Consider the following 18,396-nt stretch of genomic DNA (forward strand, 5'->3'; position numbering starts at 1 on the left):
CGAGAAAATCACTTTTTCTCAAAGCAAACGGCAAATGGCTCAAAATGCTCGCCGATAAATCTCTTATTTACAAAATGAATGTTTGGCAAAAACTAGTACATTTAGATGCAAGTTGCTCTGAAACCAAACGGCTAACTACTCAAAATGCATATTCCGTCGCAAAAAAAAAATCACTTTTTCTCCAAAATGAAAATTTGGCAAAAAGTAGTACATTATTATGCAAGCTTCTCTGAAACCAAACGGCTCAAATTGCATAAATCGCCGCAAACAAATTCACTTTTTCTCCAAAATGAATATTTGGCAAAATTAGTACATTTCTATGCAAGCCGTTCTGAACGCAAATTGTTCACAATTCTCAACTCGCCGAGAAAATCACTTTTTCTGAAAGCAAACGGCAAATGGCTCAAAATGCTCGCCGATAAATCTCTTATTTACAAAATGAATGTTTGGCAAAAACTAGTAAATTTAGATGCAAGCCGTTCTGAAAGCAAACGGTAAATTGTTCAAAATACTCAACTCGCCGAGAAAATCACTTATTTTCCAAAATGAATGTTTGTCAAAATTAGTAAAGGTCGATGCAAGCCGTTCTGTACGCAAATTGTTCAAAGTGCTCAACTCGCCGAGAAAATCACTTTTTCTGAAAGCAAAGTGCAAATGGCTCAAAATGGTCGCCGATAAATCACTTATTTTCCAAAATGAATGTTTGGAAAAAAATAGAAAATTTAGATGCATGCCGCTCTGAAACCAAACGGCTAATACTGAAAATGCATAATTCGCCGCCAAAAAAAAAATCACTTTTTCTCCAAAATGAAAATTTGGCAAAAACTAGTGCATTTGTATGCAAGCCGTTCTGAACGCAAATTGTTCACAATTTTGAACTCGCCGACAAAATCAGTTTTTCTCAAAGCAAACGGCAAATGGCTCATAATGCTCGCCGATAAATCACTTATTTTCCAAATTGAATGTTTGGCAAAAAATAGCAAAGTTAGATGCAAGTCACTCTGAAAACAAACGGCTAACTACTGAAAATGCATAATTCGCCGCAAAAAAAAAATCGCCTTTTCTACAAAATGAATATTTGGTTAAAAGTTGTAGAATTTCATGCAAGCCGTTCTGAAAGCAAACGGCAAATTATTGAAAATGTTCAACTCGCCGAGAAAATCACTTTTTCTGAAAGCAAAGGGCAAATGGCTCAAAATGCTCGCCGATAAATCTCTTATTTTCCAAAATGAATGTTTGGCAAAAAGTAGTGCATTTGTATGCAAGCCGTTCTGAACGCAAATTATTCAAAATGCTCAACTCGCCGAGAAAATCACTTTTTCTGAAAGCAAAGGGCAAATTCCTCAAAATGCTCGCCGATAAATCACTTATTTTCCAAAATGAATGTTTGGCAAAAAGTAGTGCATTTGTATGCAAGCCGTTCTGAACGCAAATTATTCAAAATGCTCAACTCGAGAAGAAAATCACTTTTTCTGAAAGCAAATAGCAAATTGCTCAAAATGCTCGCCGATAAATCACTTATTTTCCAAAATGAGTGCTTGGCAAAAAATAGTAAATTTAGATGCAAGCCGCTCTGAAACCAAACGGCTAACTACTGAAAATGCATAATTCGCCGCAAAAAAAAAACTTTTTCTCCAAAATTAATATTTGGCTAAAAGTTGTATAATTTCATGCAAGCCGTTCTGAAAGCAAACAGCAAATCATTGAAAATGCCCAACTCGCCGAGAAAATCACTTTTTCTCAAAGCAAAGGGCAAATGGCTCAAATTGCTCGCCGTTAAATCACTTTTTCTCCAAACTGAAAATGTGGCAAAAAGTAGTGCATTTGTATGCAAGCCGTTCTGAACGCAAATTATTCAAAATGCTCAACTCGCCGAGAAAATCACTTTTTCTGAAAGCAAAGGGCAAATTGCTCCAAATGCTCGCCGATAAATCACTTGTTTTCCAAAATGAATGTTTGGCAAAAACTAGTAAATTTAGATGCAAGTTGCTCTGAAACCAAATGACTAACTACTCAAAATGCATATTTCGTCGCAAAAAAAATCACTTTTTCTCCAAAATGAAAATTTGGCAAAAAGTAGTGCATTTTCATGCAAGCCGTTCTGAAAGCAAACGGCAAATTGCTCAAAACGCTTAACTCGCCGAGAAAATCACTTTTTCAAAATTGAATGTTTGGCAAAAAATAGTAAATTTAGATGAAAGCCTCTCCGAAACCAAACGGCTAACTACCCAAAATGCTTAACTCGCCGAGATAATAACATGTGTTTCTAAAAATGAATGGTTGACACAAAAGCGGAACTTTTGATGGAATCTGCTCTGAAAAGCATGGGCAAACTACTCAAAATAACTTCCTGGCTGAGAAAATCACTTTTTCTCCAAAATGAAAATTTGGCAAAAAGTAGTGCATTTCTATGCAAGCCGTTCTGAACGCAAATTATTCAAAATGCTCAACTCGCCGAGAAAATCACTTCTTCTGAAAGCAAATAGCAAATTGCTCAAAATGCTCGCCGATAAATCTCTTATTTTCCAAAATGAATGTTTGGCAAAGACTAGTAAATTTAGATGCAAGTTGCTCTGAAACCAAACGGCTAACTACTCAAAATGCATATTTCGTCGCAAAAAAAAAATCACTTTTTCTCCAAAATGAAAATTTGGCAAAAAGTAGCACATTGAGATGCAAGCTTCTCTGAAACCAAACGGCTCAAATTGCATCAATCGCGGCAAACAAATTCACTTTTTCTCCAAAATGAATATTTGGCAAAATTAGTACATTTGTATGCAAGCCGTTCTGAACGCAAATTGTTCACAATTCTCAACTCGCCGAGAAAATCACTTTTTCTCAAAGCAAACGGCAAATGGCTCAAAATGCTCCCGATAAATCACTTATTTTCCAAAATGAATGTTTGGCAAAGACTAGTAAATTTAGATGCAAGTTGCTCTGAAACCAAACGACTAACTACTCAAAATGCATATTTCGTCGCAAAAAAAATCACTTTTTCTCCAAAATGAAAATTTGGCAAAAAGTAGTGCATTTTCATGCAAGCCGTTCTGAAAGCAAACGGCAAATTGCTCAAAACGCTTAACTCGCCGAGAAAATCACTTTTTCAAAATTGAATGTTTGGCAAAAAATAGTAAATCTAGATGAAAGCCGCTCCGAAACCAAACGGCTAACTACCCAAAATGCTTAACTCGCCGAGATAATAACATGTGTTTCTAAAAATGAATGGTTGACACAAAAGCGGAACTTTTGATGGAATCTGCTCTGAAAAGCATGGGCAAACTACTCAAAATAACTTCCTGGCTGAGAAAATCACTTTTTCTCCAAAATGAAAATTTGGCAAAAAGTAGTGCATTTGTATGCAAGCCGTTCTGAACGCAAATTATTCAAAATGCTCAACTCGCCCAGAAAATCACTTTTTCTGAAAGCAAATAGCAAATTGCTCAAAATGCTCGCGGATAAATCTCTTATTTTCCAAAATGAATGTTTGGCAAAGACTAGTAAATTTAGATGCAAGTTGCTCTGAAACCAAACGGCTAACTACTCAAAATGCATATTTCGTCGCAAAAAAAAAATCACTTTTTCTCCAAAATGAAAATTTGGCAAAAAGTTGCACATTTAGATACAAGCTTCTCTGAAACCAAACGGCTCAAATTGCATAAATCGCCGCAAACAAATTCACTTTTTCTCCAAAATGAATATTTGGCAAAATTAGTACATTTTTATGCAAGCCGTTCTGAACGCAAATTATTCAAAATGCTCAACTCGCCGAGAAAATCACTTTTTCTGAAAGCAAAGGGCAAATTGCTCAAAATGCTCGCAGATAAATCACTTATTTTCCAAAATGAATGTTTGGCAAAGACTAGTAAATTTAGATGCAAGTTGCTCTGAAACCAAACGGCTAACTACTCAAAATGCATATTTCGTCGCAAAAAAAAAATGACTTTTTCTCCAAAATGAAAATTTGGCAAAAAGTAGTGCATTTGTATGCAAGCCTTTCTGAACGCAAATTGTTCACAATTCTCAACTCGCCGAGAAAATCACTTTTTCTCAAAGCAAATGGCTCAAAATGCTCGCCGATAAATCAATTTTTCTCCAAAATGAATGCTTGGCAAAAACTAGTAAATTTAGATGCAAGTTGCTCTGAAACCAAATGACTAACTACTCAAAATGCATATTTCGTCGCAATAAAAATCACTTTTTCTCCAAAATGAAAATTTGGCAAAAAGTAGTGCATTTTCATGCAAGCCGTTCTGAAAGCAAACGGCAAATTGCTCAAAACGCTTAACTCGCCGAGAAAATCACTTTTTCAAAATTGAATGTTTGGCAAAAAATAGTAAATTTAGATGAAAGCCGCTCCGAAACCAAACGGCTAACTACCCAAAATGCTTAACTCGCCGAGATAATAACATGTGTTTCTAAAATTGAATGGTTGACACAAAAGCGGAACTTTTGATGGAATCTGCTCTGAAAAGCATGGGCAAACTACTCAAAATAACTGGCTGAGAAAATCACTTTTTCTCCAAAATGAAAATTTGGCAAAAAGTAGTGCATTTGTATGCAAGCCGTTCTGAACGCAAATTATTCAAAATGCTCAACTCGCCGAGAAAATCACTTCTTCAGAAAGCAAATAGCAAATTGCTCAAAATGCTCCCGATAAATCACTTATTTTCCAAACTTTTTCTCCAAAATGAAAATTTGGCAAAAAGTAGCACATTGAGATGCAAGCTTCTCTGAAACCAAACGGCTCAAATTGCATAAATCGCGGCAAACAAATTCACTTTTTCTCCAAAATGAATATTTGGCAAAATTAGTACATTTTTATGCAAGCCGTTCTGAACGCAAATTGTTCACAATTCTCAACTCGCCGAGAAAATCACTTTTTCTGAAAGCAAAGGGCAAATGGCTCAAAATGCTCGCCGATAAATCACTTTTTCTCCCAAATGAATGTTTGGCAAGAACTAGGAAATTTAGATGCAAGCTTCTCTGAAACCAAACGGCTAACTACTCAAAATGCATATTTCGTCGCAAAAAGAAAATCACTTTTTCTCCAAAATGAAAATTTGGCAAAAACTAGTAAATTTAGATGCATGTTGATCTGAAGCCAAACGGCTAACTACTAAAAATGCATATTTCGTCGCAAAAAGAAAATCACTTTTTCTCCAAAATGAAAATTTGGCAAAAACTAGTAAATTTAGATCCATGTTGATCTGAAGCCAAACGGCTAACTACTCAAAATGCATATTTCGTCACAAAAAAAAATCACTTTTTATCCAAAATTCACTTTTTCTCCAAAATGAAAATTTGGCAAAAAGTAGTGCATTTTCATGCAAGCCGTTCTGAAAGCAAACGGCAAATTGCTCAAAACGCTTAACTCGCCGGGAAAATCACTTTTTCAAAATTGAATGTTTGGCAAAAAATAGTAAATTTAGATGAAAGCCGCTCCGAACCAAACGGCTAACTACCCAAAATGCTTAACTCGCCGAGATAATAACATTTGTTTCTAAAAATGAATGGTTGACACAAAAGAGGAACTTTTGATGGAAACTGCTCTGAAAAGCATTGGCAAACTACTCAAACTAACTTCCTGGCTGAGAAAATCACTTTTTCTCCAAAATGAAAATTTGGCAAAAAGTAGTGCATTTCTATGCAAGCCGTTCTGAACGCAAATTATTCAAAATGCTCAACTCGCCGAGAAAATCACTTTTTCTGAAAGCAAATAGCAAATTGCTCAAAATGCTCGCCGAGAAATCTCTTATTCTCCAAAATGAATGTTTGGCAAAGACTAGTAAATTTAGATGCAAGTTGCTCTGAAACCAAACGGCTAACTACTCAAAATGCATATTTCGTCGCAAACAAAAAAATCACTTTTTCTCCAAAATGAAAATTTGGCAAAAAGTAGCACATTTAGATGCAAGCTTCTCTGAAACTAAACGGCTCAAATTGCATAAATCGCCGCAAACAAATTCACTTTTTCTCCAAAACGAATATGTGGCAAAATTAGTACATTTTTATGCAAGCCGTTCTGAACGCAAATTATTCAAAATGCTCAACTCGCCGAGAAAATCACTTTTTCTGAAATCAAATAGCAAATTGCTCAAAATGCTCGCCGATAAATCACTTATTTTCCAAAATGAATGTTTGGCAAAGACTAGTAAATTTAGATGCAAGTTGCTCTGAAACCAAACGGCTAACTACTCAAAATGCATATTCCGTCGCAAAAAAAAAACACTTTTTCTCCAAAATGACAATTTGGCAAAAAGTAGCACATTTGGATGCAAGCTTCTCTGAAACCAAACGGCTCAAATTGCATAAATCGCCGCAAACAAATTCACTTTTTCTCCAAAATGAATATTTGGCAAAATTAGTACATTTTTATGCAAGCCGTTCTGAACGCAAATTGTTCACAATTCTCAACTCGCCGAGAAAATCACTTTTTCTCAAAGCAAACGGCAAATGGCTCAAAATGCTCGCCGATAAATCTCTTATTTACAAAATGAATGTTTGGCAAAAACTAGTACATTTAGATGCAAGTTGCTCTGAAACCAAACGGCTAACTACTCAAAATGCATATTCCGTCGCAAAAAAAAAATCACTTTTTCTCCAAAATGAAAATTTGGCAAAAAGTAGTACATTATTATGCAAGCTTCTCTGAAACCAAACGGCTCAAATTGCATAAATCGCCGCAAACAAATTCACTTTTTCTCCAAAATGAATATTTGGCAAAATTAGTACATTTCTATGCAAGCCGTTCTGAACGCAAATTGTTCACAATTCTCAACTCGCCGAGAAAATCACTTTTTCTGAAAGCAAACGGCAAATGGCTCAAAATGCTCGCCGATAAATCTCTTATTTACAAAATGAATGTTTGGCAAAAACTAGTAAATTTAGATGCAAGCCGTTCTGAAAGCAAACGGTAAATTGTTCAAAATACTCAACTCGCCGAGAAAATCACTTATTTTCCAAAATGAATGTTTGTCAAAATTAGTAAAGGTCGATGCAAGCCGTTCTGTACGCAAATTGTTCAAAGTGCTCAACTCGCCGAGAAAATCACTTTTTCTGAAAGCAAAGTGCAAATGGCTCAAAATGGTCGCCGATAAATCACTTATTTTCCAAAATGAATGTTTGGAAAAAAATAGAAAATTTAGATGCATGCCGCTCTGAAACCAAACGGCTAATACTGAAAATGCATAATTCGCCGCCAAAAAAAAAATCACTTTTTCTCCAAAATGAAAATTTGGCAAAAACTAGTGCATTTGTATGCAAGCCGTTCTGAACGCAAATTGTTCACAATTTTGAACTCGCCGACAAAATCAGTTTTTCTCAAAGCAAACGGCAAATGGCTCATAATGCTCGCCGATAAATCACTTATTTTCCAAATTGAATGTTTGGCAAAAAATAGCAAAGTTAGATGCAAGTCACTCTGAAAACAAACGGCTAACTACTGAAAATGCATAATTCGCCGCAAAAAAAAAATCGCCTTTTCTACAAAATGAATATTTGGTTAAAAGTTGTAGAATTTCATGCAAGCCGTTCTGAAAGCAAACGGCAAATTATTGAAAATGTTCAACTCGCCGAGAAAATCACTTTTTCTGAAAGCAAAGGGCAAATGGCTCAAAATGCTCGCCGATAAATCTCTTATTTTCCAAAATGAATGTTTGGCAAAAAGTAGTGCATTTGTATGCAAGCCGTTCTGAACGCAAATTATTCAAAATGCTCAACTCGCCGAGAAAATCACTTTTTCTGAAAGCAAAGGGCAAATTCCTCAAAATGCTCGCCGATAAATCACTTATTTTCCAAAATGAATGTTTGGCAAAAAGTAGTGCATTTGTATGCAAGCCGTTCTGAACGCAAATTATTCAAAATGCTCAACTCGAGAAGAAAATCACTTTTTCTGAAAGCAAATAGCAAATTGCTCAAAATGCTCGCCGATAAATCACTTATTTTCCAAAATGAGTGCTTGGCAAAAAATAGTAAATTTAGATGCAAGCCGCTCTGAAACCAAACGGCTAACTACTGAAAATGCATAATTCGCCGCAAAAAAAAAACTTTTTCTCCAAAATTAATATTTGGCTAAAAGTTGTATAATTTCATGCAAGCCGTTCTGAAAGCAAACAGCAAATCATTGAAAATGCCCAACTCGCCGAGAAAATCACTTTTTCTCAAAGCAAAGGGCAAATGGCTCAAATTGCTCGCCGTTAAATCACTTTTTCTCCAAACTGAAAATGTGGCAAAAAGTAGTGCATTTGTATGCAAGCCGTTCTGAACGCAAATTATTCAAAATGCTCAACTCGCCGAGAAAATCACTTTTTCTGAAAGCAAAGGGCAAATTCCTCAAAATGCTCGCCGATAAATCACTTATTTTCCAAAATGAATGTTTGGCAAAAAGTAGTGCATTTGTATGCAAGCCGTTCTGAACGCAAATTATTCAAAATGCTCAACTCGAGAAGAAAATCACTTTTTCTGAAAGCAAATAGCAAATTGCTCAAAATGCTCGCCGATAAATCACTTATTTTCCAAAATGAATGTTTGGCAAAGACTAGTAAATTTAGATGCAAGTTGCTCTGAAACCAAACGGCTAACTACTCAAAATGCATATTCCGTCTTAAAAAAAAAATCACTTTTTCTCCAAAATGAAAATTTGGCAAAAACTAGTAAATTTAGATCCATGTTGATCTGAAGCCAAACGGCTAACTACTCAAAATGCATATTTCGTCACAAAAAAAAATCACTTTTTATCCAAAATTCACTTTTTCTCCAAAATGAAAATTTGGCAAAAAGTAGTGCATTTTCATGCAAGCCGTTCTGAAAGCAAACGGCAAATTGCTCAAAACGCTTAACTCGCCGGGAAAATCACTTTTTCAAAATTGAATGTTTGGCAAAAAATAGTAAATTTAGATGAAAGCCGCTCCGAACCAAACGGCTAACTACCCAAAATGCTTAACTCGCCGAGATAATAACATTTGTTTCTAAAAATGAATGGTTGACACAAAAGAGGAACTTTTGATGGAAACTGCTCTGAAAAGCATGGGCAAACTACTCAAACTAACTTCCTGGCTGAGAAAATCACTTTTTCTCCAAAATGAAAATTTGGCAAAAAGTAGTGCATTTCTATGCAAGCCGTTCTGAACGCAAATTATTCAAAATGCTCAACTCGCCGAGAAAATCACTTTTTCTGAAAGCAAATAGCAAATTGCTCAAAATGCTCGCCGAGAAATCTCTTATTCTCCAAAATGAATGTTTGGCAAAGACTAGTAAATTTAGATGCAAGTTGCTCTGAAACCAAACGGCTAACTACTCAAAATGCATATTTCGTCGCAAACAAAAAAATCACTTTTTCTCCAAAATGAAAATTTGGCAAAAAGTAGCACATTTAGATGCAAGCTTCTCTGAAACTAAACGGCTCAAATTGCATAAATCGCCGCAAACAAATTCACTTTTTCTCCAAAACGAATATGTGGCAAAATTAGTACATTTTTATGCAAGCCGTTCTGAACGCAAATTATTCAAAATGCTCAACTCGCCGAGAAAATCACTTTTTCTGAAATCAAATAGCAAATTGCTCAAAATGCTCGCCGAGAAATCTCTTATTCTCCAAAATGAATGTTTGGCAAAGACTAGTAAATTTAGATGCAAGTTGCTCTGAAACCAAACGGCTAACTACTCAAAATGCATATTTCGTCGCAAACAAAAAAATCACTTTTTCTCCAAAATGAAAATTTGGCAAAAAGTAGCACATTTAGATGCAAGCTTCTCTGAAACTAAACGGCTCAAATTGCATAAATCGCCGCAAACAAATTCACTTTTTCTCCAAAACGAATATGTGGCAAAATTAGTACATTTTTATGCAAGCCGTTCTGAACGCAAATTATTCAAAATGCTCAACTCGCCGAGAAAATCACTTTTTCTGAAATCAAATAGCAAATTGCTCAAAATGCTCGCCGATAAATCACTTATTTTCCAAAATGAATGTTTGGCAAAGACCAGTAAATTTAGATGCAAGTTGCTCTGAAACCAAACGGCTAACTACTCAAAATGCATATTCCGTCGCAAAAAAAAAACACTTTTTCTCCAAAATGAAAATTTGGCAAAAAGTAGCACATTTAGATGCAAGCTTCTCTGAAACCAAACGGCTCAAATTGCATAAATCGCCGCAAACAAATTCACTTTTTCTCCAAAATGAATATTTGGCAAAATTAGTACATTTTTATGCAAGCCGTTCTGAACGCAAATTGTTCACAATTCTCAACTCGCCGAGAAAATCACTTTTTCTCAAAGCAAACGGCAAATGGCTCAAAATGCTCGCCGATAAATCTCTTATTTACAAAATGAATGTTTGGCAAAAACTAGTACATTTAGATGCAAGTTGCTCTGAAACCAAACGGCTAACTACTCAAAATGCATATTCCGTCGCAAAAAAAAAATCACTTTTTCTCCAAAATGAAAATTTGGCAAAAAGTAGTACATTATTATGCAAGCTTCTCTGAAACCAAACGGCTCAAATTGCATAAATCGCCGCAAACAAATTCACTTTTTCTCCAAAATGAATATTTGGCAAAATTAGTACATTTCTATGCAAGCCGTTCTGAACGCAAATTGTTCACAATTCTCAACTCGCCGAGAAAATCACTTTTTCTGAAAGCAAACGGCAAATGGCTCAAAATGCTCGCCGATAAATCTCTTATTTACAAAATGAATGTTTGTCAAAAACAAGTACATTTAGATGCAAGTTGCTCTGACACCAAACGCCTAACTACTCAAAATGCATATTTCGTCACAAAAAAAAATCACTTTTTCTCCAAAATGAAATTTTGGCAAAAGGTAGTGCATTTGTATGCAAGCCGTTCTGAACGCAAATTGTTCACGATTCTCAACTCGCCGAGAAAATCACTTTTTCTCAAAGCAAAGGACAAATGGCTCAAAATGATCGCCATAAATCTCTTATTTACAAAATGAATGTTTGGCAAAAACTAGTAAATTTAGATGCAAGCCGTTCTGAAAGCAAACGGTAAATTGTTCAAAATACTCAACTCGCCGAGAAAATCACTTATTTTCCAAAATGAATGTTTGTCAAAATTAGTAAAGGTCGATGCAAGCCGTTCTGTACGCAAATTGTTCAAAGTGCTCAACTCGCCGAGAAAATCACTTTTTCTGAAAGCAAAGTGCAAATGGCTCAAAATGGTCGCCGATAAATCACTTATTTTCCAAAATGAATGTTTGGCAAAAAATAGAAAATTTAGATGCATGCCGCTCTGAAACCAAACGGCTAATACTGAAAATGCATAATTCGCCGCCAAAAAAAAAATCACTTTTTCTCCAAAATGAAAATTTGGCAAAAACTAGTGCATTTGTATGCAAGCCGTTCTGAACGCAAATTGTTCACAATTTTGAACTCGCCGACAAAATCAGTTTTTCTCAAAGCAAACGGCAAATGGCTCATAATGCTCGCCGATAAATCACTTATTTTCCAAATTGAATGTTTGGCAAAAAATAGCAAAGTTAGATGCAAGTCACTCTGAAAACAAACGGCTAACTACTGAAAATGCATAATTCGCCGCAAAAAAAAAATCGCCTTTTCTACAAAATGAATATTTGGTTAAAAGTTGTAGAATTTCATGCAAGCCGTTCTGAAAGCAAACGGCAAATTATTGAAAATGTTCAACTCGCCGAGAAAATCACTTTTTCTGAAAGCAAAGGGCAAATGGCTCAAAATGCTCGCCGATAAATCTCTTATTTTCCAAAATGAATGTTTGGCAAAAAGTAGTGCATTTGTATGCAAGCCGTTCTGAACGCAAATTATTCAAAATGCTCAACTCGCCGAGAAAATCACTTTTTCTGAAAGCAAAGGGCAAATTCCTCAAAATGCTCGCCGATAAATCACTTATTTTCCAAAATGAATGTTTGGCAAAAAGTAGTGCATTTGTATGCAAGCCGTTCTGAACGCAAATTATTCAAAATGCTCAACTCGCCGAGAAAATCACTTTTTCTGAAAGCAAATAGCAAATTACTCAAAATGCTCGCCGATAAATCACTTATTTTCCAAAATGAATGTTTGGCAAAGACTAGTAAATTTAGATGCAAGTTGCTCTGAAACCAAACGGCTAACTACTCAAAATGCATATTCCGTCTTAAAAAAAAAATCACTTTTTCTCCAAAATGAAAATTTGGCAAAAAGTAGCACATTTAGATGCAAGCTTCTCTGAAACCAAACGGCTCAAATTGCATAAAGCGCCGCAAGCAAATTCACTTTTTCTCCAAAATGAATATTTGGCAAAATTAGTACATTTTTATGCAAGCCGTTCTGAACGCAAATTGTTCACAATTCTCAACTCGCCGAGAAAATCACTTTTTCTCAAAGCAAACGGCAAATGGCTCAAAATGCTCGCCGATAAATCTCTTATTTACAAAATGAATGTGTGGCAAAAACTAGTACATTTAGATGCAAGTTGCTCTGACACCAAACGGCTAACTACTCAAAATGCATATTTCGTCACAAAAAAAAAATCACTTTTTCTCCAAAATGAAAATTTGGCAAAAGGTAGTGCATTTGTATGCAAGCCGTTCTGAACGCAAATTGTTCACGATTCTCAACTCGCCGAGAAAATCACTTTTTCTGAAAGCAAATAGCAAATTGCTCAAAATGCTCGCCGATAAATCACTTATTTTCCAAAATGAATGTTTGGCAAAGACTAGTAAATTAAATGCAAGTTGCTCTCAAATCAAACGACTAACTACACAAAATGCATATTTCGCCGCAAACAAATTCACTTTTTCTCCAAAATGAATATTTGGCAAAATGTAGTACATGTTTATGCAAGCCGTTCTGAACGCAAATTATTCAAAATGCTCAACTCGCCGAGAAAATCACTTTTTCTGAAAGCAAAGGGCAAATGGCTCAAAATGCTCGCCGATAAGTCACTTATTTTCCAAAATGAATGGTTGGCAAAAACTAGTAAATTTAGATGCAAGCCGTTCTGAAAGCAAACGGTAAATTGTTCAAAATGCTCAACTCGCCGAGAAAATCACTTATTTTCCAAAATGAATGTTTGTCAAAATTAGTAAAGGTCGATGCAAGCCGTTCTGTACGCAAATTGTTCAAAGTGCTCAACTCGCCGAGAAAATCACTTTTTCTCAAAGCAAAGGGCAAATGGCTCAAAATGCTCGCCGATAAATCACTTATTTACAAAACGAATGTTTGGCAAAAACCAGTAAATTTAGATGCAAGTTGCTCTGACACCAAACGGCTAACTACTCAAAATGCATATTTCGTCACAAAAAAAAAATCACTTTTTCTCCAAAATGAAAATTTGGCAAAAGGTAGTGCATTTGTACTCAAGCCGTTCTGAACGCAAATTGTTCACGATTCTCAACTCGCCGAGAAAATCACTTTTTCTCAAAGCAAATTGATCTGAAACCAAACGGCTAACTACTCAAAATGCATAGTTCATCGCAAATAAAATAAATATCTTTTTCTCCAAAATGAATATTTGGCTAAAGGTTGTATAATTTCATGCAAGCCGTTCTGAAAGCAAACGGCTAATTATTCAAAATGCTCAACTCGCCGAGAAAATCACTTTTTCTCAAAGCAAAGGGCAAATGGCTCAAAATGCTCGCCGATAAATCACTTATTTTCCAAAATGAATGTTTGGCAAAAACTAGTAAATTTAGATGCAAGTTGATCTGAAACCAAACGGCTAACTACTCAAAATACATATTCCGTCGCAAAAAAAATAATCACTTTTTCTCCAAAATGAATATTTGGCAAAAACTAGTAATTTTTTATGCAAGCCGCTCTCAACGCAAATTATTCAAAATGCTCAACTCGCCGAGAAAATCACTTTTTCTGAAAGCAAAGGACAAATGGCTCAAAATGATCGCCGATAAATCACTTATTTTCCAAAATAAATGTTTGGCAAAAAATTGTAAATTTTCATGCAAGCCTTTCTGAACGCAAATTGTTCAAAATGCTCAACTCGCCGAGAAAATCACTTTTTCTCAACGGAAACGGCAAAGGGCTCAAAATGCTCGCCGATAAATCACTTATTTTCCAAAATGAATGTTTGGCAAAAAATAGTAAATTTAGATGCAAGCCGCTGTGAAACCAAACGGCTAACTACTGAAAATGCATAATTCGCCGCAAAAACAAACCTGTTTCTCCATTATTAATATTTGGCTAAAAGTTGTATAATTTCATGCAAGCCGTTCTGAAAGCAAATGGCAAATGATTGAAAATGCTCAACTCGCCGAGAAAATCACTTTTTCTGAAAGCAAAGGGCAAATTGCTCAAAATGCTCGCCGATAAATCACTTATTTTCCAAAATGAATGTTTGGCAAAAACTAGTAAATTTAGATGCAAGTTGCTCTGAAACCAAACGGCTAACTACTCAAAATGCATATTTCGTCGCAAAAAAAAAAATCACTTTTTCTCCAAAATGAAAACTTGGCAAAAAGTAGCAAATTTAGATGCAAGCTTCTCTGAAACCAAACGGCTCAAATTGCATAAATCGCCGCAAACAAATTCACTTTTTCTCCAAAATGAATATTTGGCAAAATTAGTACATTTTTATGCAAGCCGTTCTGAACGCAAATTGTTCACAATTCTCAACTCGCCAAGAAAATCACTTTTTCTCAATGCAAACGGCAAATGGCTCAAATTGCTCGCCGATAAATCACTTTTTCTGCAAAATGAAAATTTGGCAAAAAGTAGTTCTGAACGCAAATTATTCAAAATGCTTAACTCGCCGAGAAAATCACTTTTTCTCAAAGCAAACGGCAAATGGCTCAAAATGCTCGCCGATAAATCATTTATTTACAAAATGAATGTTTGGCAAAACATTCATGTTAGATGTTAGATGCAAGTTGCTCTGAAACCAAACGGCTAACTACTCAAAATGCATAATTCGCCGCAAAAAAAAAATCACTCTTTCTCCAATGTGGATATTTGGCAAAAAGTAGTGCATTTGTATGCAAGCCGTTCTGAACGCAAATTGTTCAAAATGCTCAACTCGCCGAGAAAATCACTTTTTCTCAAAGCAAACGGCAAAGGGCTCAAAATTATCGTCGATAAATCACTTATTTTCCAAAATGAATGTTTGACAAAAAATAGAAAATTTTGATGCAAGCCGCTCTGAAACCAAACGGCTAATACTGAAAATGCATAATTCGCCGCCAAAAAAAAAAATCACTTTTTCTCCAAAATGAATATTTGGCTAAAAGTTGTATAATGTCATGCAAGCCGTTCTGAAAGCAAACGGCAAATTATTCAAAATGCTCAACTCGCCGAGAAAATCAGTTTTTCTGAAAGTTTCTGAAAGTTTTTCTCAAAGGGCAAATGGCTCAAAATGCTCGTCGATAAATCACTTATTTACAAAATGAATGTTTGCCAAAAACTAGTAAATTTAGATGCAAGTTGCTCTGAAACCAAACGGCTAACTACTCAAAATGCATATTTCGTCGCAAAAACAAAATCACTTTTTCTCCAAAATGAAAATTTGGCAAAAAGTAGTGCATTTGTATGCAAGCCGTTCTGAACGCAAATTATTCAAAATGCTCAACTCACCGAGAAAATCACTTTTTCTCAAAGCAAAGGGCAAATGGCTCAAAATGCTCGCCGATAAATCACTTTTTCTCCAAAATGAATGTTTGGCAAAAACTAGTAAATTTAGATGCAAGCTTCTCTGAAACCAAACGGCTCAAAATGCATAATTCGCCGCAAACAAATTCACTTTTTCTCCAAAATGAATATTTGGCAAAAAGTAGTAAATTTTTATGCAAGCCGTTCTGAACGCAAATTGTTCAAAATGCTCAAATCGCCGAGAAAATCACTTTTTCTGAAAGCAATGGGCAAATGGCTCAAAATGCTAGCCGATAAATCACTTATTTTCCAAAATGAATGTTTGGCAAAAACTAGTAAATTTAGATGCAAGTTGATCTGAAACCAAACGGCGAACTACTCAAAATGCATATTTCGTCGCAAAAAAAAAAAATCACTTTTTCTCCAAAATGAATATTTGGCAAAAACTAGTAAATTTTTATGCAAGCCGTTCTGAAGGCAAATTATTCAAAATGCTCAACTCGCCGAGAAAATCACTTTTTCTGAAAGCAAAGGGCAAATGGCTCAAAATGATCGCCGATAAATCACTTATTTTCCAAAATAAATGATTGGCAAAAAATAGTAAATTTTCATGCAAGCCGTTCTGAACGCAAATTGTTCAAAATGCTCAACTCGCCGAGAAAATCACTTTTTCTCAACGGAAACGGCAAAGGGCTCAAAATGCTCGCCGATAAATCACTTATTTTCCAAAATGAATGTTTGGCAAAAAATAGTAAATTTAGATGCAAGCCGCTGTGAAACCAAACGGCTAACTACTGAAAATGCATAATTCGCCGCAAAAAAAAAACTGTTTCTCCATAATTAATATTTGGCTAAAAGTTGTATAATTTCATGCAAGCCGTTCTGAAAGCAAACGGCAAATCATTGAAAATGCTCAATTCGCCGAGAAAATCACTTTTTCTCAAAGCAAAGGGCAAATGGCTCAAATTGCTCGCCGATAAATCACTTTTTCTCCAAAATGAAAATTTGGCAAAAAGTAGTGCATTTGTATGCAAGCCGTTCTGAACGCAAATTATTCAAAATGCTCAACTCGCCGAGAAAATCACTTTTTCTGAAAGCAATGGGCAAATGGCTCAAAATGCTAGCCGATAAATCACTTATTTTCCAAAATGAATGTTTGGCAAAAACTAGTAAATTTAGATGCAAGTTGATCTGAAACCAAACGGCGAACTACTCAAAATGCATATTTCGTCGCAAAAAAAAAAAATCACTTTTTCTCCAAAATGAATATTTGGCAAAAACTAGTAAATTTTTATGCAAGCCGTTCTGAACGCAAATTATTCAAAATGCTCAACTCGCCGAGAAAATCACTTTTTCTGAAAGCAAAGGGCAAATAGCTCAAAATGCTCGCCGATAAATCACTTATTTTCCAAAATGAATGATTGGCAAAAACTAGTAAATTTAGATGCAAGTTGCTCTGAAACCAAACGGCTAACTACTCAAAACGCATATTTCGTCGCAAAAAAAAAAATCTCTTTTTCTCCAAAATGAAAATTTGGCATAAAGTAGTAAATTTAGATGCAAGCTTCTCTGAAACCAAACGGCTCAAAATACATAATTCGCCGCAAACAAGTTCACTTCATCTCCAAAATGAATATTTGGCAAAAAGTAGTACATTTTTATGCAAGAGAGAGAGGGGCGAGACTGCAATAGAGAGTGCGGGAGAGAGAGAGAGAGGTGCGAGACTTCAATAGAGAGTGCAGGAGAGAGAGGGGCGAGACTTCAATAGAGAGTGCAGGAGAGAGAGAGGGGCGAGACTTCAATAGAGAGTGCGGAGAGAGAGGGGCGAGACTTCAATAGAGAGTGCAGGAGAGAGAGGGGCGAGACTTCAATAGAGAGTGCGGAAGAGAGAGAGAGGGGCGAGACTTCAATAGAGAGTGCAGGAGAGAGAGAGAGAGGGGCGAGACTTCAATAGAGAGTGCGGAGAGAGAGAGAGGGGCGAGACTTCAATAGAGAGTGCAGGAGAGAGAGGGGCGAGACTTCAATAGAGAGTGCAGGAGAGAGAGGGGCGAGACTTCAATAGAGAGTGCGGGAGAGAGAGAGAGGTGCGAGACTTCAATAGAGAGTGCAGGAGAGAGAGGGGCGAGACTTCAATAGAGAGTGCAGGAGAGAGAGAGAGGGGCGAGACTTCAATAGAGAGTGCGGAGAGAGAGGGGCGAGACTTCAATAGAGAGTGCAGGAGAGAGAGGGGCGAGACTTCAATAGAGAGTGCGGAAGAGAGAGAGAGGGGCGAGACTTCAATAGAGAGTGCAGGAGAGAGAGGGGCGAGACTTCAATAGAGAGTGCAGGAGAGAGAGAGAGGGGCGAGACTTCAATAGAGAGTGCAGGAGAGAGAGAGAGGGGCGAGACTTCAATAGAGAGTGCAGGAGAGAGAGAGAGAGGGGCGAGACTTCAATAGAGAGTGCGGAGAGAGAGAGAGGGGCGAGACTTCAATAGAGAGTGCAGGAGAGAGAGGGGCGAGACTTCAATAGAGAGTGCAGGAGAGAGAGGGGCGAGACTTCAATAGAGAGTGCGGGAGAGAGAGAGAGGTGCGAGACTTCAATAGAGAGTGCAGGAGAGAGAGGGGCGAGACTTCAATAGAGAGTGCAGGAGAGAGAGAGAGGGGCGAGACTTCAATAGAGAGTGCGGAGAGAGAGGGGCGAGACTTCAATAGAGAGTGCAGGAGAGAGAGGGGCGAGACTTCAATAGAGAGTGCGGAAGAGAGAGAGAGGGGCGAGACTTCAATAGAGAGTGCAGGAGAGAGAGGGGCGAGACTTCAATAGAGAGTGCAGGAGAGAGAGAGAGGG

This window comes from Scyliorhinus torazame, chromosome 26 (genome assembly GCF_047496885.1).
Source record: "Scyliorhinus torazame isolate Kashiwa2021f chromosome 26, sScyTor2.1, whole genome shotgun sequence".
NCBI lineage: Eukaryota > Metazoa > Chordata > Chondrichthyes > Carcharhiniformes > Scyliorhinidae > Scyliorhinus > Scyliorhinus torazame.